The 22,296-nt window shown below is 44.4% G+C and overlaps 1 pseudogene; it reads left to right on the plus strand.

The window, feature by feature from the left end:
• The first annotated feature begins 20,284 nt into the window (after positions 1 to 20,284).
• Positions 20,285 to 22,029, plus strand: LOC132223303 (heterogeneous nuclear ribonucleoprotein A1-like; annotated as a pseudogene).
• Positions 22,030 to 22,296: the final 267 nt, after the last annotated feature.

Genomic DNA, 22,296 nt, shown 5'->3' on the forward strand with positions numbered 1-22,296 from the left:
AGGCCAGTTTAAAAACGAGTGCACATAGTTTTGAGCTGAACTTGACCTTTTGCTGTGTACAGAATAAAAACCTGAGACTGTTTTGGCCTTAAAAATGGCGGAGATGAACCTGAGAAAGAAATACAGGCTGGTTTCCCAAGGCGATCTAAAGTAGCTCTTTTGAAATTTCCCGCCCTGAGGCAAGTACCATCAGGAAGTTGATAGTCAAGTTTACATGTGAATAGCTATGGTTTTGCTTCTTGACTTCCCCAGCAGGAAAATTGTGACCATTTTGAAATTTAGCAGCTATGCCAGGCTTATTGGCGGGAAACTTAAAACTTTTAAGTTCAAATCATCTAAAAGTATTGAGATTTATAATACTGAAATGTTGATCTGAGTATGCCTAGTATGAAGTCTAGATGATAGAAGTTAATCTATCAATTGAAAATGCCTTATATTTTATTTGAAATGTATCCTTAAATGTAAAAGTATTGATTTGAAAAATGCTAAGTATTTAATTTTCTACCTAAGATTTAAAGCTCTGAAAGTTTTTAAAGTCTCTTTTCTTGCCATTAAAAAGTTTAAAGCTACACCCTTTTTTAATGGAGGGAGGGGTAGACATGCCCTTCCCCTAGCAAGCAGGTAGTCCAATTCCCACCAGCAGCCATCTTTAGAAATGTTAACTTGCATTTCAATGGCTACACCTTTTGCTAGCCGACCTTCCCAGAAAAGGTCAAGAGGCCAAAAGGTGGCTCCTTTGAAATCAGCTTTCCGCCAGTAGTCATTTTGTAATACCTACAAGTTTTCTTCTCAGTTTCCCCATGCAGAAAAAACATGGTTTAAATGCCATGTAAGAAAATAGATCCTATAACTAAATTAAAATTTTTTCGTTAGCAAGACACCCAGAAAAAACACATGATGTCAGGGAAAGCCAGGAGATCATTTTAAAGAAAGGACCCCAAGTAAGGTTTTTCCTTTAACCTTTGGTCGAGAATACATTTGTATATTTTCAGAAGAACAGCTCCCAGACCATGTGGATTCCTGCAACAACAGATCCCAACTGACCAGATTGCTCCAGCCACAAAGACAGGAGAGACAGTTCAGAGATGGAGATGGTGAAGACACCTTGTCATGATAGCAGTCAGCACCTGTGCATTGCTGCAGGTTGCCCAGGACCAAGAGCAAGGAAGAAGGAGCAATGCAGCCAATTCGGGTGCCAGAGCATTACATCTGTCACCACAATGGACTCAGACAAGCTCCTGTGTCCATTCACTCAAAAGGACTAAGTACTGCCCTAAAGACAGCAAAGGGGAAGAAGAAGAAAACTGAAAGATGCAAGGGACTGTTGTGCCAATATGGAGTCATCTGAAGAAGTTAACGACTGAAGCGCAACAGATAGTGGAAAAGCAAGAAGTTGAAGCTACTTCTTCAACCATGTTCCTGCTCATGCTAGCATCTGTTAGCTGCCAGTCTTCTGCAAAGTCTTGCACAGCCAAGTCCAAGGACTCTGAGTAAATATACACCAGCAGCAAAAGAGAGTTATTTTTTTCATTTAGTAGCAAAAATGTTAATATGTCCATAGTTCTGATTTCTCATATTGTTGTTTTGCATTGGCATTGTTTTGTTATTATTTAATAGCCAGTTTTGTTCTTAATGTTCAAATTTTGAAAATGATAACATGTATGTAGTTTAGTTTTTGCATTTGCATTGTTTGCAATTGTTTTGATTCTAGAGCCCTACTATTAATGTTTAAAATTTTACTTTTATTATAGTAGCTTAAAAAACAAAAACGGGGGAGATGTAGAGGGCCGCCTGGGAGGCACCTAGGCATTTTCTTATAATTATTGTCAGCTGAACTCAGAGCATAGGCAGAGCCATGCCCTGGGAACATGCTTCCCCAATAAGGCTGGACATGTTAATCAGGCAGGGGCAGAACTAGATATGTAAATCTAGGCCTTTAAAATAAACCTGCTGTGTGGCTCAGCCTGCTTTTTTGCCGCCTCTCCATCAGAGAGGATGGCGCCCACCTGGCCCCAGCTTAAAATCTATTTCTGCGTCTTGGTCTTTCTTTAATTTGTTAATCCCCAGCTCCTCCACTCAGCAAATGGACTGTTTCCTTTTCCATGCGGGACATAGAAAAGAGAAACAGTCCCCCACACTCCCCTTTTATCTAGCCCATTCTGTGGTACCATCAGGATGATAGTCAGCCAGCAGCAAGGCAATGGTTCCTTCCCACCCACCTCCAACTGGCTCCAGGCTTATAAGGGGAAGCCCCTTGCATGTGACAGGGGAGTAATATAAAGAGTCAGAGCAGAGCAATGTTCCCTCTTTTGAGCATATGCCTTCTTCCCCCACAGCCAGATAATCATAGCACCAACCTTGGTGGGAGGTTTAAATTAAACGAGTTAAAGCATTTAGTGCAGTGCCTGGTACAAATTATTCTCAATAAATGTTATTTGTTATTATTGAAAAAGCTGATGCTCTGGGACCAGACATAGATTTGAATGTTTGTTCTGCTACCTTCTAGCCATGTGTCCTTAGGAAAGCCACTTCACTTCTCCAAGCTTGTTTCTTCATCTGTCAAGTGTGGTTTCGCTGCCTATATAAGGTGACTACTGCTAAGAGTCAATGAGATGATACACTCACACTTGCCATGCTTGACACATAGTCAGTGTTCATGTTAGTTTCCCTACTCGCACTTCCTGTCCTGGATGTTCCCAATTCTCCCTGCTGCTGGTAAATTAGGAAGAGCATTGACTTGGCATCATCTAGACCTTAGTTCAAATCCAAGTCCATGTACTTTTTGGCTGTGTAACCACCTTAGGCAAGATTCTTTATGTCTGGCACCCACCCTCAGTTTCCCTGGCTGTAACAAGGATAAAGATCCCTACTCATCTCCCAGGCTTGTCATTAAGGAAGAAGGACATGAAGAATCTGAGATATAGTGGGTTCTTTCAGTGAACACAAATCCTTCTTCTTTTCTCTTTTTTTAAAATCTATTTTTATTGATTTCAGAGGGAGAAAGAGAGAGATAGAAATATCAATGATGAGAGAGAATCATTGAGCGGCTGCCTCCTACATGCCCCCTAATGGAGATTGAGCCTGCAACCCGGGCATGTGCCCTTGACTGGAATCGAACCCAGGACCTTTCAGTCTACAGGCTGACGCTCTATCCACTGAGCCAAACCAGCTAGGGACTTCCTCCTTTCTTTTCTCCTTCCATCCCAGACACCCCATGGGGGCTTGGAATCTGGGAGGGCCCCTCTTGCTTCACACCTCAGGCCTCCCATGAACAGCATAGCAGACATGAAACCTGTTTTTCTGGTGGTGGGGATCAGGGAGGGTCTGGGGGGTTGGAGGATTGGGGATATAGAGAGTATACCAATTAGGGTAGATGGAACCAGAGGGGCTGGATAGACAAGCCGAAAGGCTATCACACATTAATGCACACTAGACCAGTGCTTTGTTTCCCCATCTGGGAGCTGGCACTGCCTGAGGTGGTGTGTTCTAAGGTCCGAGTCACAGTCTATGCCAAGGAAACAGGTGAAAGAGAGGAGAAGCCTGGTATGGCTGAGTTAGAAAGAATGCCCTCCCGCCCAAGGTCATTGTGTCACATATTGAACAGATTCCATTTGGAACCATTGGAGGAACAAGGCTGTACAGAATGAGACAGGAAGTTAGAGATCTATAGAACAGAAGCTCTCAAACTTTTTGCTCTCAGGACACCTTTACAGTATTAAAAGTTAAAAATCAAAGAGGTGGAGAACCAAGATGGCGGCATAGGTTAACGCCGGAGTTTGCTGCTTTGAACAACTACTTCAAAAGTGAAACCAAAAAACGGAAGGGACATCACCCAGAACCACAGGAACGCTGGCTGAGTGGAAGTCCTACAACTAGGAGGAAAGAGAAACGCACACGGACACTCAGAGGAGGCGCAGTGCTGAAGTCAAATTCTGAGGTGCGGAGTGCGCGGAGCGGGCTGGCGGCGGAGGGCACGGTTGGCGTTTTCAATCGGGAGGGAGTTGCAGACTCTGAGCTCCAGATACAGGTGAGTCTTTAGGGACCCAGACTCAAACGGGAGAGGCGGGACTGTCTGGCTTCGGTCAGAGCCAGTGCAGCTTTCTCTCTGAGCTTTGCAGCGGGTGCTGGGACTCAGAGAGGCAGAGCCTCTGGGGACAGGACTGAGAGCCGCCATAACTGCTCTCTCCGGCCCACCCTGTTGATCCTGTGCGACCCGCCCCACCCAAGCCCTGCACAGAGGCATTTGCCGGATAGCCTCAGGCAAAGGCTAGATTAGCACCTCCCTAGAGGACAGAAGTTCTCTCACTGCTGACACAGCTGATTCTCATAGCCACTTGGCCTGGAGGTCAAACCCTCCCTGGAATTAGCTACAACAATCAAGATTTAACTATAAGACTGCGAACAAAGACCACTAGGGGGTGCACCAAGGAAGCATAACAAAATGCGGAGACAAAGAAACAGGACAAAATTGTCAATGGAAGATATAGAGTTCAGAACCACACTTTTAAGGTCTCTCAAGAACTGTTTAGAAGCTGCCGATAAACTTAATGAGATCTACACGAAAACTAATAAGACCCTCGATCTTATATTGGGGAACCAACTAGAAATTAAGCATACACGGAATGAAATGACGAATATTATACAGACGCCCAACAGCAGACCAGAGGAGCGCAAGAATCAAGTCAATGATTTGAAATGCGAGGAAGCAAAAAACATCCAACCGGAAAAGCAAAATGAAAAAAGAATCCAAAAATGCGAGGATAGTGTAAGGAGCCTCTGGGACAGCTTCAAACGTACCAACATCAGAATTATAGGGGTGCCAGAAGATGAGAGAGAGCAAGATATTGAAAACCTATTTGAAGAAATAATGACAGAAAACTTCCCCCACCTGGTGAAAGAAATGGACTTACAGGTCCAAGAAGCTCGGAGAACCCCAAACAAAAGGAATCCAAAGAGGACCACACCAAGACACATCATAATTAAAATGCCAAGAGCAAAAGACAAAGAGAGAATCTTAAAAGCAGCAAGAGAAAGAAACTCAGTTACCTACAAGGGAATACCCATACGACTGTCAGCTGATTTCTCAACAGAAACTTTGCAGGCCAGAAGGGAGTGGCAAGAAATATTCAAAGTGATGAATACCAAGAACCTACAACCAAGATTACTTTATCCAGCAAAGCTATCATTCAGAATTGAAGGTCAGATAAAGAGCTTCACAGATAAGGAAAAGCTAAAGGAGTTCATCACCACCAAACCAGGATTATATGAAATGCTGAAAGGTATCCTTTAAGAAGAGGAAGAGGAAGAAAAAGGTAAAGATACAAATTATGAACAACAAATATGCATCTATCAACAAGTGAATCTAAGAATCAAGTGAATAAATAATCTGATGAACAGAATGAACTGTTGATTATAATAGAATCAGGGACATAGAAAGGGAATGGACTGACTATTCTTGGGGGGGAAAGGGGTGTGGGAGATGTGGGAAGAGACTGGACAAAAATCGTGCACCTATGGATGAGGACAGTGGGTGGAGAGTGAGGGCGGAGGGTGGGGCGGGAACTGGGAGGAGGGGAGTTATGGGGGGGGGGGAGAGGAACAAATGTAATAATCTGAACAATAAAGATTTAATTAAAAATAAAAAAATAAAAATAAAAATAAAATTGTTTAAAATTAAAAAAAAATCAAAGAGGTTTTTTTTTTGTGTGTGTGTGTGTGTGTGTGTGTGTGTGTTATATGTGGTAATTTATTGTATTCGATATTAAAGCAGAAACATTTAAAGGGTGTTGATTCATTCCTTCATTTTTTTCTTAAATGCTTATAAAGTTGACATGTTAACATAAGTTACATATTTTACAGCATATTTTTAATATATTTTATAAAGAACAACAATCTTTTCTAAAATAAAAATAAATTTACTGAGAAGAGTGACATGATTTTTTGCAATTCTATTTAATGTCTGGCTTAATAGAAGCTGAACTCTGATAGCTGCTTCTGCATTCAGTCTCTTGTGATATGAAGAAAATCCTGCCTCCCACAGATATGTAGTTTGAGAAAGGTCTAAAGGGACTCTTAGAAATTCTTGGGTCAAACTTAGAGAATCATGAACCTCTGTATTATAATATCTTAATTAGCTCTCACTAGAGAATCCTTGAACAGATGAACTAGAAGAGTCTTGCAGAGCATCCAGTTTGAAACCCCTCATTGTGCAAAAAGAGAACATAATGAAAGGGGTTACCCAATTTGACACAGCAGGTCAATGACAGAACTCAGACTTGCACCCAGGTCTCCTGCTTCTTAGGAAAATTCTTCTCCCACTTTCAATAAATATAGCTTCATAGTTCCAAGGAGAGTGCAGTGGAGAGTACTATTCTCCGGGTTATAGAGAGATTTGGGTTTTAGTACCAAATCTGTCATTGATGTAGTAGTAAGAGCTTTTCAGAGCCTTCAAAGATCATAGCTTGGACAAAAAGCATAACAAAGATTATAAAGTGGTGATCTTCCTGTCACTAGCTATATACAGTACAAGGGAAAAGTTGGCCTAACTAACTTCTCATGTTTCTATAAGCCTCAAGAGCCAAATAGAGGTGATTATAAATGGTACTTGCACCAAATTTCAGGGTTCTTGTGGCAGGCCCCAATCAGTCAGTTTTCCAGGTTTGACCAGGAATATGATAGGCAGAAAGAAGGAGTAGAAGATTTATTCCACATTTATTTTATTGAAAAACAATTTATGACCCTGGCCGAATGGTTCAGTGGTAGATAGTCGGCCCCCACATCGAAGGGTCACAGGTTTGATTCCCAGTCAAGGGCACATACCTGGGTTGCAGGTTTGTTCCTGGCCCTGGTCATGACGCTTGTGGGAGGCAACCAATCGATGTTTCTCACATCAATGTTTCTCTCTCTCTCCTCCTCCTCCTTCCCTTCCCTCCCTTCTACTCTCTCCAAAAATCAATGGAAAAAATATTCTTGGGTGAGGATTAACAACAAACAAAACAAGCACACAAACTATATATGTATGTATTTATTATACTCTGCCTTTCATTCAACAATGTCCATTCATTCATTCAACAAATATTTATTTGATAGCTACTATATAGCAGACAATATGCTGGGTGCGTTGCTTCAATAAAAACATAAGTGATTTCAGATGAGAATAGCACATTTCATTGCTCTACAAAACCACATGTCTCACTTCCTTTTATTTCAATTTACCTGTCATTTTATGCTCATTTTGATGAATGCCATGGACACAACAAACCCTCAACTACTGTATCTGTTGGGCAGGAAGGAATGGGAGGTAATAGTGAGGAATCAGAAAAATAAACCTGAACAGAACTTGGCACTTGTATTTCATTTTTTTCATTTTTCTTTTCATTGAGGTAACATTGGTTAACAACATTATAATTCAATATCTGTATATGCTATAGTATGATCACCACCAAAAGTCTACTTTCCATCCCTCACTATACATTTGACCCCTCACCTGTTGTGGCAGAATGCATGGGAGAACAATAAGCCAGCACTCTGAGGGAGGGAAGTTTTACCTTTATTTCGCAGATCTGCTAGTCCAGGGGAATTCCAGAGCCAAAGCTTGAACTGAACTTGTGGGGGAGGCTCTGACCTATATATCTCCTCCTGTGGTGAGCCCCTGAGGCTCCTTGCAACCCTGCCCAAGTCAGCTGTGGCGGGGCCCTGAGGTTAGGCTTTGCAGCTCCACCCAAGTCAGTCAGAGTTGGGAAGTAAAACTACAGTTTTAACCAGATACTGAACTACGTTGCAAGCCCCCCCCCCCATTTTCCTTTTCATTCCCCCCTCTTGTTCCACAAGCTATTCTTAGCCTTGGGGATTACAAAAGACTCAGGAATTGGGGGTAAGGTTGATGACTGTTCTAGCCACTTCCTGGTGAAGCGGGGGGTGGGGGGGCACAAAAAAGGGAGTTCAGTATCCTGAGTCTTCACCATCTCCCCCAAGGGGGTCATCGGAGTAGCAAGGGCAGAGAGGTTCTCCTCCTGGTACCAGTCTGGGGTTCTGTTGACACTTGTATGAAAAATTATTAGAAAAAAACCAAAAAACTATAATTATCCAGATAGGAAGGGATAAGGAGATTCAGGTCAGTCAGCCGGATCTGACGTCTTCTTGAAGATGATCCGCAGGGGGTTGTTCAGGTCAGAGGTCACCTTCCAATCTGGATGCTGATTGTACAGCTGGTGGGCTGCTTTTACCCGGCAGTGGTGGATCCAGATGTTCAGTCCTGCAACTTTGAGAGCTGAGGGGGTGGTTAGTACACCTGGATAAGGTCCCTCCCAGGTTGGCTTAAGGGGTTCCTTTTTCTAATCTTTTACCCAAACCTTGTCCTCAGGCTTGTGGGGGTGCACAGCTATTCCTAGAGAAATGGGCAATCTATCAGTAACCCATCTGTGGACTTCAAGGATAGTTTTCCCAAATCCTTGTAGCTGTTTCTGAATTTCTAAGTTCCCTATTTCCCCCAAATCTCCCTTTGGCCGAATTAAGGGAGGGGGTCTGCCATATAGAATTTCAAATGGAGAGAACCCTAGCCTGGCTCTCGGGGCACAGTGCACCCATAGGAGCACAAGTGGTAAGATATCTGTCCAGGGTAAGTTCATCTCCTGGCATAACTTAGACATAGTCTGCTTGAGAGTCCAGTTCATGCATTCTACTTTCCCTGAACTCTGAGGCCTGTAGGCTGTATGTAAGTTCCACTTAATTCCTAAGGCCTTAGCTACCTGCTATACTACCTCAGATATAAAGGCTGGGCCATTATCTGACCCTGTGGTTAACGACATTCTATACCGTGGAATTATGTCCTTCAGTCTTACCTTCGCTATGCGGGCAGAATATGCCTCAACCCAGCCTGAAAAGGTGCAGACAAAAACTAAAAGGTATTATTTCCTCTACTAGGCCCTATTTCTGTAAAGTCTACCTCTAGATCTTCAAAGGGAGCTGCCCACAGCGCTGAATTCCTATCGGTCCTACAGGACCCTGCCTTGCATTGTTCTGTGCACAGAGGAGGCAGCTCTGAGAGACTGGGGCACATAAGGATGGGAGATGGGCAATTAGATAGTATCTGCTTAACAAGGCTTCTAGAGCCATCTTCCCTAAATGGGTAAGTTCATGCTGCTGGAGGACTACTCTATGAGCTAACTGTTCTGGAACTTAGACCCTATGATCTGGGAATATCCACCAACCTTCCTTTGTCCTCTTACCCACTTTTCAGTGGGCCCATTCTTCTTCTTGAGGGGTGTATTTCAGAGGTTCAGGTAATTCAGGAACCAGCATGATCCACGATGGCGCCGCCTGCTCCTTAGCAGCTAGCCTTGCTTCTGTGTCTGCGTGACGGCTCCCTTCTGACACTGAGTCTTTTCCTTTTTGGTGTCTTCTACAATAGATGACTGCTACTTCCTTGGGCTTCCTGACTGCTTCTAGTAACTTCAAGCTCTCATTCTTATTTTTGATTCCTTTTCCTCCAGCCATCAGGAGCCCCCTTTCCTTGTATATGGCCCCATGGATATGCAGAGTAGCGAAGGCATAGTGCGAGTCAGTGTAGATGTCGGCGCACTTATCCTTACTGAGATTTAAGGCTCTGACTAGGGCACAAAGTTCTGCCTTCTGCACTGACCATCCTTCAGGCAGGGTCTGTGCCTCTATTATCTCAAAGTTTGATACCACTACATACCGGGCTGGTTTTTTTTTTCCTTCATCTAGGAAGCTACTGCCATCCGTGAACAATACTAAGTCTGAATTCTGTAGAGGCCTATCTGTTAGATCTGGCCGGCTGGAGTAAACCTCCTCTAGGACTTCTAGACAATCATGTTCAGGGATTGTGTCCCTCTGCAATGGGTAGGAAAGTGGCAGGATTAAGAGTTCTTAGTGCCTCTAATCTTATTCATGGATTTTCACATAGGAGCCCTTGGTATTGAGTCATCTGAGCATGAGTCAGCCAATGTTGCCCCTTAGCTTCCATTAGGGTGACAACAGCATGAGGCATTTTAACATTTAAGTTCTGTCCCAGAGTGAGCTTGTCTGCCTCTTTGACTAATAAGGCTGTGACTGCAAGGGCCCTGAGGCATGGGGGCCAACTGGAGGCAACCAGGGTCAATCTGTTTGGAGAGGTAGGCTACTGGCCTCTGCCAGGGTTCCAACCCTGAGTCAGAATTAGGGCTACCCCGTTGTTCTCGTGAATGAAAAGGTTAAAGTCCCGTGTCACATCTGGGAGTCCTAGAGCTGGCACCTCAGTGAGCTTTGTCTTTATGGTCGCGAAGGCTTTTTCCTGTTCAGGACCCCAGTTAATGGGTGCCTTTTCCTCTACTTTTAAGGCTTCATAGAAGGGCTTAGCTAGATCTGAGAATCCTGGGATCTAAATTCAACAGAGCCCTGCTGCCCCTAGGAATTTCCAAATCTGTCGCCAGGTGCTGAAGACTAGTATGGCACATACTGCCTGTTTTCTTTCAGTCCCTAGTCTTCGTTTCCCTTGGGTAATTCAGAAACCTAGATATTTGACTTCCTTCTGACAGATTTGAGCCTTCCTTTTGGACGCCGGGTAACCTGTTTCAGTTAAGAGTCTTAGGAGGGTTTGTGTTCCTTCCAAACACTGAGTTTGTGTGGAGCTAGCCAGTAGGAGGTCATCTACATATTGGAGTAGAATGCACTTCATGTCCTGTCCTGGAAATGTGGACACATCTGCTGCTAGTGCTCCACTAAAAAGAGTTGAGGAGTTCTTGAACCCTTGTGGAAGTCTTGTCCAGGTAAACTGTTCTTTAGCCCCTGTGGTTGGGTTTTCTTGCTCGAAGGCAATAGGGGCTGACTGGAGGGTGCCAGCTGAAGGCAGAAAAAGGCATCTTTTAGATCTAGACATGTAAACCATTCTGCTTCTGACTGAATGAGTCCCAGGAGGGTGTATGGATTTGGAAGCGCCGAAAGCAGGGTTATAACGGCCTCATTAACAGCCCACAGGTCTTGTACTGGGCAGTAATCACTGGTCCCAGGCTCTTGACAGGTAAGAGAGGGGTGTTCCATGGAGACTGACACCGCTTAAGAAGTCCCCATTGAAGCAGCTGTTCTAGGTGGCCCTGGGTACCTAGGCATGCGTTCCTTGGAATTGGATACTGGTGAAGTTTTACAGGCTGTGCCCCAGATTTCAAGTCAATTAGCACTGGGGCGTGGTTCTTAGCCAGGCCCTGGGGATTTCCTTCTGCCCAGACCAGCAGGAATTTCTTCTCTAGCTCAGGCTCTAATGGTTAGTTCTTTGGGAGGTATAAAGTCTCCATTCTTCCTCCCTAGGCACTGCAAAAGACAGGAACATTGGAGAGGTCTCCTCAGCTATGTGCAGTTGTGCTGAGGCGTCCAGGGCAAAGGTGATTTCTGCTCCCATTTTGGCTAAAAGGGCTCTGCCCTTTAGAGGGACTTGGCAATCTGGCAAGTACAGAAATTCATGAACCACCTGGTGGCCGCCTTACTGACATCAGCAGGGGCAGCAGAATGGTCTGTGGGTGTGGTCCCGGTAGCTCCAATAATGGTGACTTCCCGTCCTGAGAGGGGAGCTACTTTCTGAGTAACTACCAAGTGCCCTGCCCCTGTATCAACCATAAATTTCACAGTCTGGCCACTGATTTTCATTTCAACCATGGGCTCATGGGGCCTGTTGGAAAGAGCCCGGTCTGTCCTAGTTGGAGTCAGCTGCCACCAATCTGATGAGGTCTGCCTCAGGTGGCTCTAGCCGATAATGGCTGGGTGGTTTGGATGGCCTTGCCTGCTTCTTCTGGTGGCTCAGACATTCATTCTTCCAGTGTCCCAATTCTTTACAATAGGCACACTGGTCCCATTTAAGATCTAAAAGGTCTCTGGATCAAAGGGAGTATAAACTCTATATGCTTCACAGATTCTCTCATAAAAGGCTGCAGGACTTTCATCAGGCCTCTGGGAAACCTCAGAGGTTTTGGCCATATTAGTGGGCTTCTTAGCCCCAGCCCAGAGCCCCTGGAGGAAGGCCAGCCGATATTTCGCTAATCTGGCCCTTCTATCCTCCAAATTTGGGTCCCATCTGAGTTCCACATCTGGGAGATCCTGACCCATCTGTCTATATATAATGTCCCTGGCAGGGCCTTGGTCTGGAGCCATTACAGAGCTTCTTCTTTTTTAATATATTTTATTGATTTTTTACAGAGACGAAGGAAGAGGGATAGAGAGTCAGAAACATCAATGAGAGAGAAACACCGATCAGCTGCTTCCTGCACAACCCCTACTGGGGATGTGCCCGCAACCAAGGTACATGCCCTTGACTGGAATCAAACCTGGGACCTTTCAGTCCACAGGCCAACGCTCTATCCACTGAGCCAAACTGGTCAGGGCCAGAGCTTCTGTTATTATTCTCATGTGCTCCCCAGTGTTAAAAAGCATGAGAAGGAGTTGCTTGCAGTGGACCCAGGTGGGCTTATGGGTCTGAAAAATTTACTCCAGAAGGTCAACCATGGCTTGAGGTTTTTTTGGAATAAGTGGGAGTCTGATGCTTCTAATTTAATAGATTGGTCGTAGTGAAAGGCTGGCAGTAAAAGACCAATCCCCCCTCTTGTGGGGTCCCATTTTCTCCAATTATATGAGGACCCTGCATTTCTTGGAAGGGCATCTGGAAAGCTAGGAGTGGTTTGGGTCCCTGATCAGCTGAGTGCAAACATTGTACAACTGGCTCTGGAGAGTCCAATTGTGGGGAGATGGTGTATCTAAGCTACCCTGGCTAGGCAAAGGGGCACTGAGTACCGCTTGAGGCACATATGGAGGTGGCAGAACTGGCAGGGCTTCCTCAGGGGCGGGGTCCTTCAGAATAGGAGGCTTATTCTCCTTCTGAGGGGACGGATCTACTGTGATAATTCAGTGAACCTTCCTTATTGTGGGGACATTCAGTGTGCCCTCCAGTGGCCATCCTACTCTAAAAGATGGCCAGTCTATTTCACACATCCTTTTTAACTCCCAGGGGACTAGTTTTACCCTGTAGTCCCCAATAAACCCCTTTTTAAAATTCCTTAACATACATTCTAAGACAGTAGAGTTTGGGGAGGAGCTATTACCCATGTTGCAGGGAGGGACCAGGTTGCCTCCTTTAAAAAAAAAATACCTGAATAAAAGAACTAATCAAAATAAGGCTTATTTTCTAACTTCATTTGTCCTTAGGTGTGGACAGCAAATGATACTAATCAGATTTATGCTATCAGTCTCCCTGAGTACATTGACATAAGCTATTTAACCTTTATTTAGGGAGACAAGATGCAAATCATTTACTCCCAAGTGTCCTTGGTTTAGGGAAGATATGATTTACAAGATGATTCCAATGTCCTTGATTTAGGGAAGACAGGATTTAAGACAGGATTTACAAGATGTCTCCAATGTACTTGATTTAGGGAAGACAGTATTTACAAGATGGCTCCAATTTGCTATTTAACCATCTCAGTTTCCCTATTCTACTTGTCCTGGCTTACTGGCCTGTTATTTATTCAACTTTCTTTCAACATTTCACTTTACCTTCCTCCATTACAATAAGGCCATACTTTCTTTCCAGTTAGTTAGAACTTTTAGCCTTAATTTTTAGGTGACATGTAAATAATTAGCATTCCTCAGATTAGCAATACATTCATATTTTTAAGAGACACAAACAGAAATTTCACTAGCTAAACAATTTAAACAAACAACCAAGAGACATATTCTATATAATAAAAGCCTAGGTGGCATCATGCCCTCACGCAACACCCTCGTGCAACGTTGTCACAAGATGGCTGCCACAAGATGGCCACATGCACAGCAAAGGTGGGGCCTGGAGGCCGCTCCAAATGGTGAGGCCTGAGGGTCCCACAGCTCTGTGCAGCACGGAGGACGCCAGTCCCAGCATCTCCGTTGCCTTGCGCAGAGGAGGTTGGTCCCAGTGGAGGAGGCGGATTGCGGCAGGGGAGGGCAGTTGCGGGTGATCAGGCCAGCAGGGGAGGGCAGTTGTGGCTGATCAGGCCAACAGGAGAGGGCAGTTGGGAGCAATCAGATCGCCAGAGGAGGGTAGTTGGGAGCCATCAGGCTGGCAGTGGAGGGCAATTGAGGGCCATCAGGCCAGCAGGGGAGGGCAGTTGGGGGCCAGCAGAGGAGCACTTAGGGGAGTGGTTAAGGGGCAATCAGGCTGGCAGACAAAAGCAGTTAGGGGCAATCAGGCAGGCAGGCAGGAGAGCTGTTAGGCGCCAGTGGTCTCAGATTGTGAGGGACCTAAACTCACAGTCAGACATCCCCCGAGGGGGCCCAGATTGGAAAGGGTACAGACTGGGTAGAGGGATACCCCCATGCACGAATTTTGTGTACTGGGCCTCTAGTTTAAACAATAAGACAAATAACATTCCCCACTAAAAACTTTGAATCACCACGGAAATGTGAGAGAGGTTTAGAAGGAAAAACAAACAAACAAACAAACAAACATAAAACCCCAACAGTAAATAAACACTTTTTATATCAGCATGCATCACATTTACACCACAGAATACTCCGCTTTCACCAAATCAGTTTTAATTGCACAGAGATACAGAACAAGTCCCTGAACAGAGGCAGTAGAAAACTGCCTAGGAACACTTCTCTTCTACCCTTTTCAAAGGCAGGCCAGACTTGGACCCTTCCAGTTCGAGTTTTGACTTCCCAGAGATAAAGGAATACTTCCTCCAGATGATCCAAGCTATCCTGAGGTAATTACCTAGGTAGGGGCCAGCTACCTCTTCTGTCCCATAGGACAGGCCAGAAATCAGACCCATTTCCCAGGGGAAAAACTTACAGTTTCAGACGTCTGATTTTGACTTCCATCCTGGGAACTCCCAGAAAGGTGTTTCCTGCCTCTTTTGGGTCCTCTGGAGTGCAGAGTTGTCACAATCCCTCCAGGCCGCGCGAGTTCAGGAACTTGCGAATGTGATGGTAGTGTGCCTTCCTTGGGTCCCAGAGCCCAAAGCAAGTGCCCCAAAGTCCGCTCTCATCAGCAGTGGCCAAACCCAGTTCAATGGACTTTTCCCAGCCAATGCATCAAATGTGGCAGAATGCAGGGGAGAATGATCAGCCAGCACTCTAAGGGAGGAAAGTTTAACCTTTATTTCACAGATCTACTAGTCTAGGGGAATTCCAGATCCAAAGCCTGAACTGGACTCATGGGGAGGCTCTGACCTATATATCTCCTCCTGTGGTGGGTCTCTGAGGGTCCCCGCAGCTCCACCTAAGTCAGCTGGGCTGGAGCCCTTGGGTTAGGCTCTGCAGCTCCGCCCAAGTCAGTCAGAGTGGGGAAGTAAGACTACAGTTTTAACCAGATACTGAACTAGGTTGCAAGCGCCCACCCCCGCCCCCATTTTACTTTTCATACACATTCTGCCCTCCTTTATCACCTTCCCCTCTGGTAACCACTAATCTTTTGTCTGTCATCTTTTTTATATTTTTCTTGGTCTCCAAGTATTTACCAATCTTTCAACCAATTAATTCTACTATAACAGAAGGAGAAAGTTTCTTAGCAGTCCACAGGAGGACAGAGACAGAGTGAAAGGCACAAGTCTAGATTTCCATTTCCAATAATTCCTGCAGAGAATAGAAATATAGAAGTTCTCTAATGAGACAAACATTTGTGTAATGTAGAGAGTGCCTGGGAAGGCACATGAGCTGATTGTCGGCTGAGTCCAGTGGCATCGGCAGAGCCACGTCCTGGAAACATACCATGCCAGAGGCAGGTATGTTGTCAGCCTGACCCTTAGCTCAGGTGCCAGGGGTTGGGTTTCATTAAGTTCAGCCAGGTGCGAGAAACGGATGCAATTATCCAGCCTCAGCCAGGAGTGACAATTACAAAGAAGCCACAAGAATGAAGAATTACAGCTTGATCTTTAACCATGATTTCACATAATTTTCTTTGTCTTAAACTCTAGTAAAATTTCCTGGAATCATGCTGTATATAATAAACATGCTGCACCAGCTCTGAGTCACTGTCTTTCCATCAGAGGGCAGCGTCCCACCTGGCCCCAGCTTTTCCTACTGTCTCTGTGTCTGTCTCCTTTTTTTCCTTTTCTCAATCTCCAGCCGCCCCTACATAGGACTTGTTTGCTCTCTAGCTGTGCTGGTCATGGTAAAAAGAGAAAACTTATAGTATAACAATCTCCTAACAGCAATTTACTCCCCTAGAGAGGAATAATGTATTATATACAGCTCCTTGAGAGCAGAAACTTTCTCCAAGGAAACATGTTTTTCCAGTGCACGTGTATTTTCAATACGAAGCCACTCACACAAACATCTGCACTTTCTGTCAGTAGGGCACATGATCTTATATCCAGGCCTTTTACTTGTACTCATGTATTCATTTCTTCATTCATCCATTCCTTCATTCACTGAGTAGACTTTACTGATCACTACATTGTGCTTGGCCCTGAGGATACAGATATAATGATTTACAATAGCTAACATTTACTGAGCACTTCTACTTTCTCTGTTCTAAACACTCTCAAAGCTTTATCGCATTTAGCTTTCACCACAATCCTATGCAGAAATTACTCTTATAATTCCCATTTTACAGATGAGAAAACTGAGTCCCAAAGAAGTAGAAAATCTTTCCCAAGGTCACACAACTGTAAAATTGAAGAGTTGAAATCAAACAAAACTCATCTGACTCCAGAGTCCATGCTTTTACACATTATTCTCTGCTCAGATATAGTCCCTGTCTTGGCAGAGGGCTGGCTCATGCTCCACAGGAACCTTTAAGCCAAGTAAATAAAACACTATGGTCCTAGATAGCACACGAGGAAGTGGAAGTAGAGAGACAAATAAACTGTTATCATAGACTAGAATAAGGTCAGCTCAAAGGATAAGAAAGCTTGAGAGGAGGCATTCAGGTTGAAGAATGGGCAGGATTTGGGGAAAATAATGGTATGATTATTTCAGGCAGAGGGAAGAATACAATGGCCTAAAAGTAGGAATTCAGAAATTACATGTGACAAAGTTCATTCAGATGGTCTGTGGTGTAAGGTGTATAGTTTCCAGACTGAGCAAATATAAGTACAGGGTGCTCAGTTAAATTTGAAATCCAGATAGACAATACTTTTTTAGTATAAGTACATCTGAAATTCAAATTTAGCTGGCATGGAAGGAGAACCAAGATGGTGGCATAGGTTAACGCCGGAGTTTGCTGCTTTGAACAACTACTTCAAAAGTGAAACTAGAACACGGAACGGACATCGCCCAGAACCACAGGAACGCTGGCTGAGTGGAAGTCCTACAACTAGGAGGAAAGAGAAACGCATACGGACACTCAGAGGAGGCACAGTGCTGAAGTCAAATTCTGAGGTGCGGAGCGCGCGGAGCGGGCTGGCGGCGGAGGGCACTGTTGTTGTTTTCAATCGGGAGGGAGTCGCAGACTCTGAGCTCCAGATCCGGGCGAGTCTTTAGGGACCCAGACTCAAACGGGAGAAGCGGGACTGTCTGGCTTCGGTCAGAGAGAGTGCAGCTTTCTCTCCGAGCTTTGCAGCGGGTGCTGGGACTCAGAGAGGCAGAGCCCCTCGGGACAGGACTGAGAGCCGCCATAACTGCTCTCTCTGGCCCACCCTGTTGATCCTGTGCGACCCGCCCTGCCCACGCCCTGCACAGAGGCATTTGCCGGATAGCCTCAGGCAAAGGCTAGATTAGCACCTCCCTAGAGGACAGAAGTTCTCTCACTGCTGACACAGTTGATTCTCATTGCCACTTGGCCTGGAGGTCAAACCCTCCCTGGAATTAGCTACAACAATCAAGATTTATCTATAAGACTGATAACAAAGACCACTAGGGGGTGCACCAAGGAAGCATAACAAAATGCGGAGACAAAGAAACAGGACAAAATTGTCAATGGAAGAAATAGAGTTCAGAACCACACTTTTAAGGTCTCTCAAGAACTGTTTAGAAGCTGCCGATAAACTTAATGAGATCTACACGAAAACTAATAAGACCCTCGATCTTATATTGGGGAACCAACTAGAAATTAAGCACACACGGACTGAAATAACGAATATTATACAGACGCCCAACAGCAGACCAGAGGAGCGCAAGAATCAAGTCAATGATTTGAAATGCGAGGAAGCAAAAAACATCCAACCGGAAAAGCAAAATGAAAAAAGAATCCAAAAATGCGAGGATAGTGTAAGGAGCCTCTGGGACAGCTTCAAGCGTACCAACATCAGAATTATAGGGGTGCCAGAAGATGAGAGAGAGCAAGATATTGAAAACCTATTTGAAGAAATAATGACAGAAAACTTCCCCCACCTGGTGAAAGAAATGGACTTACAGGTCCAAGAAGCGCGGAGAACCCCAAACAAAAGGAATCCAAAGAGGACCACACCAAGACACATCATCATTAAAATGCCAAGAGCAAAAGATAAAGAGAGAATCTTAAAAACAGCAAGAGAAAGAAACTCAGTTACCTACAAGGGAATACCCATACGACTGTCAGCTGATTTCTCAACAGAAACTTTGCAGGCCAGAAGGGAGTGGCAAGAAATATTCAAAGTGATGAATACCAAGAACCTACAACCAAGATTACTTTATCCAGCAAAGCTATCATTCAGAATTGAAGGTCAGATAAAGAGCTTCACAGATAAGGAAAAGCTAAAGGAGTTCATCACCACCAAACCAGGATTATATGAAATGCTGAAAGGTATCCTTTAAGAAGAGGAAGAGGAAGAAAAAGGTAAAGATACAAATTATGAACAACAAATATGCATCTATCAACAAGTGAATCTAAGAATCAAGTGAATAAATAATCTGATGAACAGAATGAACTGTTGATTATAATAGAATCAGGGACATAGAAAGGGAATGGACTGACTATTCTTGGGGGGGAAAGGGGTGTGGGAGATGTGGGAAGAGACTGGACAAAAATCGTGCACCTATGGATGAGGACAGTGGGTGGGGAGTGAGGGCGGAGGGTGGGGCGGGAACTGGGAGGAGGGGAGTTATGGGGGGAAAAAAAAGGGAACAAATGTAATAATCTGAACAATAAAGATTTAATTTAAAAAAAAAAAAAAAAAAAAAATTTAGCTGGCATGTTGTATCTTATACAAGAATCGTAAGGGTGCATAAATGAGATGCTAGAATGAGAAAAGGTAGACTAGAACCAGAACATGTCAAGTTAGGTAGTTTCCATATGACCTTGAAAACATGCCTCGCTGCGCCTTAGTTTCTCCCATTTATAATGTGAGGGCACTGGCTGTACATCAGTATTTTAAAACATGGATTGCCAGGCTCCTCCTAAATAAGAACCTTAAGGGATATGGTCTGATTCTCTGGTGATCCTGATGAATAGCTGGGTTTGGAAACCAATGGGCAAGGTGGCTCTGAGGGTCCTTCTAGCTCCCATCTTTCTTGTGACCAATCTAAAATTTGATAATACTGGAGAGGCAGCATATACCTTTATACCTTGAAATCTCTGAGCCCCTTCTGTCCCCTGGGTTTCCTCAACAGAGAGGCCCAACACAAAAGACTTTGGAATTCCTCTTACAGAGACAGAAGACTACCATCTTAAATGCTCACACTATGGGGAGTTCTGGTAGATGGGAGACAGCTAATCTCTTCTTTGCTGCAAAATGCTCCTTAGCCTGACAGGAATTTCTTCTTCCCCAGAGGATGAGTTCAGAGGTGGCTCGAAGATGGAATTGAGACTGGGTTTCTGTGTGTCACAGGACCATCAAAGCAAGCAGCCAGAGACTGAGGCAGGCCTGAATATGACATCCAGAAAAGAGATTAGACACCTCTTGGAGAAGTGAAATTCCTGCTGTTGGAAAGTCTGGTCTTACAGTCACCAGGACCTGTATGGGAAATACAGACTTCCCAGCTCAGGACCACAGTGCCTCTGCCCATATGTGTAGGTTAGCTTAGCACCTCCTAGTTCCTGTGGCCCTACCCCATCCATTGTGGTGTGCTGAGAATTAGAGAAAGGAAATTAGGAAACATGAGATCCCCAAGGAGCAAGCTCTGTTATGTTTTCTTTTTTTTTCCTTTTTTAATGTTATGTTAACACATAATGGGCTTATTGATGCTTTTTTTTTAATCTTTAAATTCTTTATTAGTTAAGGACTTACAAATGTGTCCTCATCCCCCCCCCCAGGCCTATCAGCCCCCACCTTAGGCCAACCCACTTCTCCTGGGAGTCCGTGGTCCCTATTCCGTAGTCCCTATTCTTAAGTGTGAGGGCCTCTTAGAATCAGAGATGACTTGATGGGTCTCACAGGAGGTGGTGGAAACTGAGAGCTGAGCTTTTCTGCTGGTGAACGCCACGGAGTAAGCATCGTTGGAATTTCCCCTGTTGCAGTCATCATGTCTAAGTCTGAGTCTCCCAAGGAGCCGGAGCAGCTGCGGAAGCTCTTTATCAGAGGTTTGAGCTTTGAAACAACCGATGAGAGTCTGAGGAGCCATTTTGAGCAATGGGGAACGCTCACGGACTGTGTGGTGATGAGAGATCCAAACACCAAGCGCTCCAGAGGCTTTGGGTTTGTCACCTATGCCACTGTGGAGGAGGTGGATGCAGCCATGAATGCGAGGCCACACAAGGTGGATGGAAGAGTGGTGGAACCAAAGAGGGCTGTCTCGAGAGAAGATTCTCAAAGACCTGGTGCCCACTTAATGGTGAAAAAGATTTTTGTCGGTGGTATTAAAGAAGACACTGAAGAACATCACCTAAGAGATTATTTTGAACAGTCTGGGAAAATAGAAGTGATTGAAATCATGACTGACCAAGGCAGCGGCAAAAAGAGAGGCTTTGCTTTGTAACCTTTGACGACCATGACTCCGTAGACAAGATTGTCATTCAGAAATACCATACTGTGAATGGCCACAACTGTGAAGTAAGGAAAGCTCTATCTAAGCAAGAGATTGCTAGTGCTTCGTCCAGCCAAAGAGGTCAAAGTGGTTCTGGAAACTTCGGAGGTGGTCGTGGAGGTGGTTTTGGTGGAAACAACAACTTTGGTCATGGAGGAAACTTCAGTGGTCGAGGTGGCTTTGGTGGCAGCTGTGGTGGCAGAGGATATGGTGGCAGTGGAGATGGCTGTAATGGATTTGGTAATGATGGAAGCAATTTTGGAGGTGGTGGAAGCTACAATGATTTTGGCAATTACAACAATCAATCTTCAAATTTTGGGCCTATGAAAGGAGGAAACTTTGGAGGCAGAAGCTCTGGCCCTTATGGTGGTGGAGGTCAATACTTTGCCATACCACGAAACCAAGGTGGCTATGGCGGTTCCAGCAGCAGTAGCTATGGCAATGGCAGAAGGTTTTAATTACTGCCAGGAAACAAAGCTTAGCAGGAGAGGAGAGCCAGAGAAGTGACAGGGAAGCTACAGGTTACAACAGATTTGTGAACTCAGCCAAGCACAGTGGTGGCAGGGCCTAGCTGCTACAAAGAAGACATGTGTTATACAATACTCATGTGAATGGGCAAAAAAAAACTCGAGGACTGTATTTGTGACTAATTTTATAACAGGTTATTTTAGTTTCTGTTCTGTGGAAAGTGTAAAGCATTCCAACCAAGGGTTTTAATGTAGATTTTTTTTGCACCTATGCTATTGATTGGTAAATGTAATAGTCTGATCATGACGCTGAATAAATGTGTCTTTTTTTAAATGTGCTATGTAAAGTTAGTTTGTTCTGAAGCCATCTTGGTAAATTACCCCAACAGTGTGAAGCTAGAATTCCTTCAGGGTGATGCCAGGTTCCATTTGAAATTTATTTACAAACTGCTTGGGCACAGAAGCCATTGTCTTCAGAAACTTTGGTGTAGTTGAATTGACAGTTACTGTGTTGTGACCTGGAGTTCACCATTAAAAGGGTCACCCAAGCAGAGTCATGGAGTTTATTTGGTTATTAATGATTGTTGGCACATCCTATGCAATATATATAAATTGAATTATGGTACCAGATAAAATTATAGATGGATATGAAGCTTGTGTATCATCCATTATCATGTGTAATCAATAAACGATTTACTATCCTCTTTAAAAAAAAAAGAAACTAAGAGCTGAATCCTGTGAGCATCTGATTATCAGCAGGATTGTCAGGCATTATCAGTCCAGCACATGAACAATTTTCTGCATGAAGTGATGCCTTCAAATGCTCTGGAAGAAGGGCTGGTGTCTTGGCTCTCACAGGGAAGATAGAGCTTGGCAGGGCTAAGTGCAGGGTGGGAATGCTGGCAGCAAGGAAGGAAAGGGAGAATGTGTCAGAGACAGGGATAGGGAGACTGAGAAACATGGCAAAAAAATGAAACAAACTGGCTCA

This window comes from Myotis daubentonii, chromosome X, assembly GCF_963259705.1.
Source record: "Myotis daubentonii chromosome X, mMyoDau2.1, whole genome shotgun sequence".
NCBI classification, from domain to species: Eukaryota; Metazoa; Chordata; class Mammalia; order Chiroptera; family Vespertilionidae; genus Myotis; species Myotis daubentonii.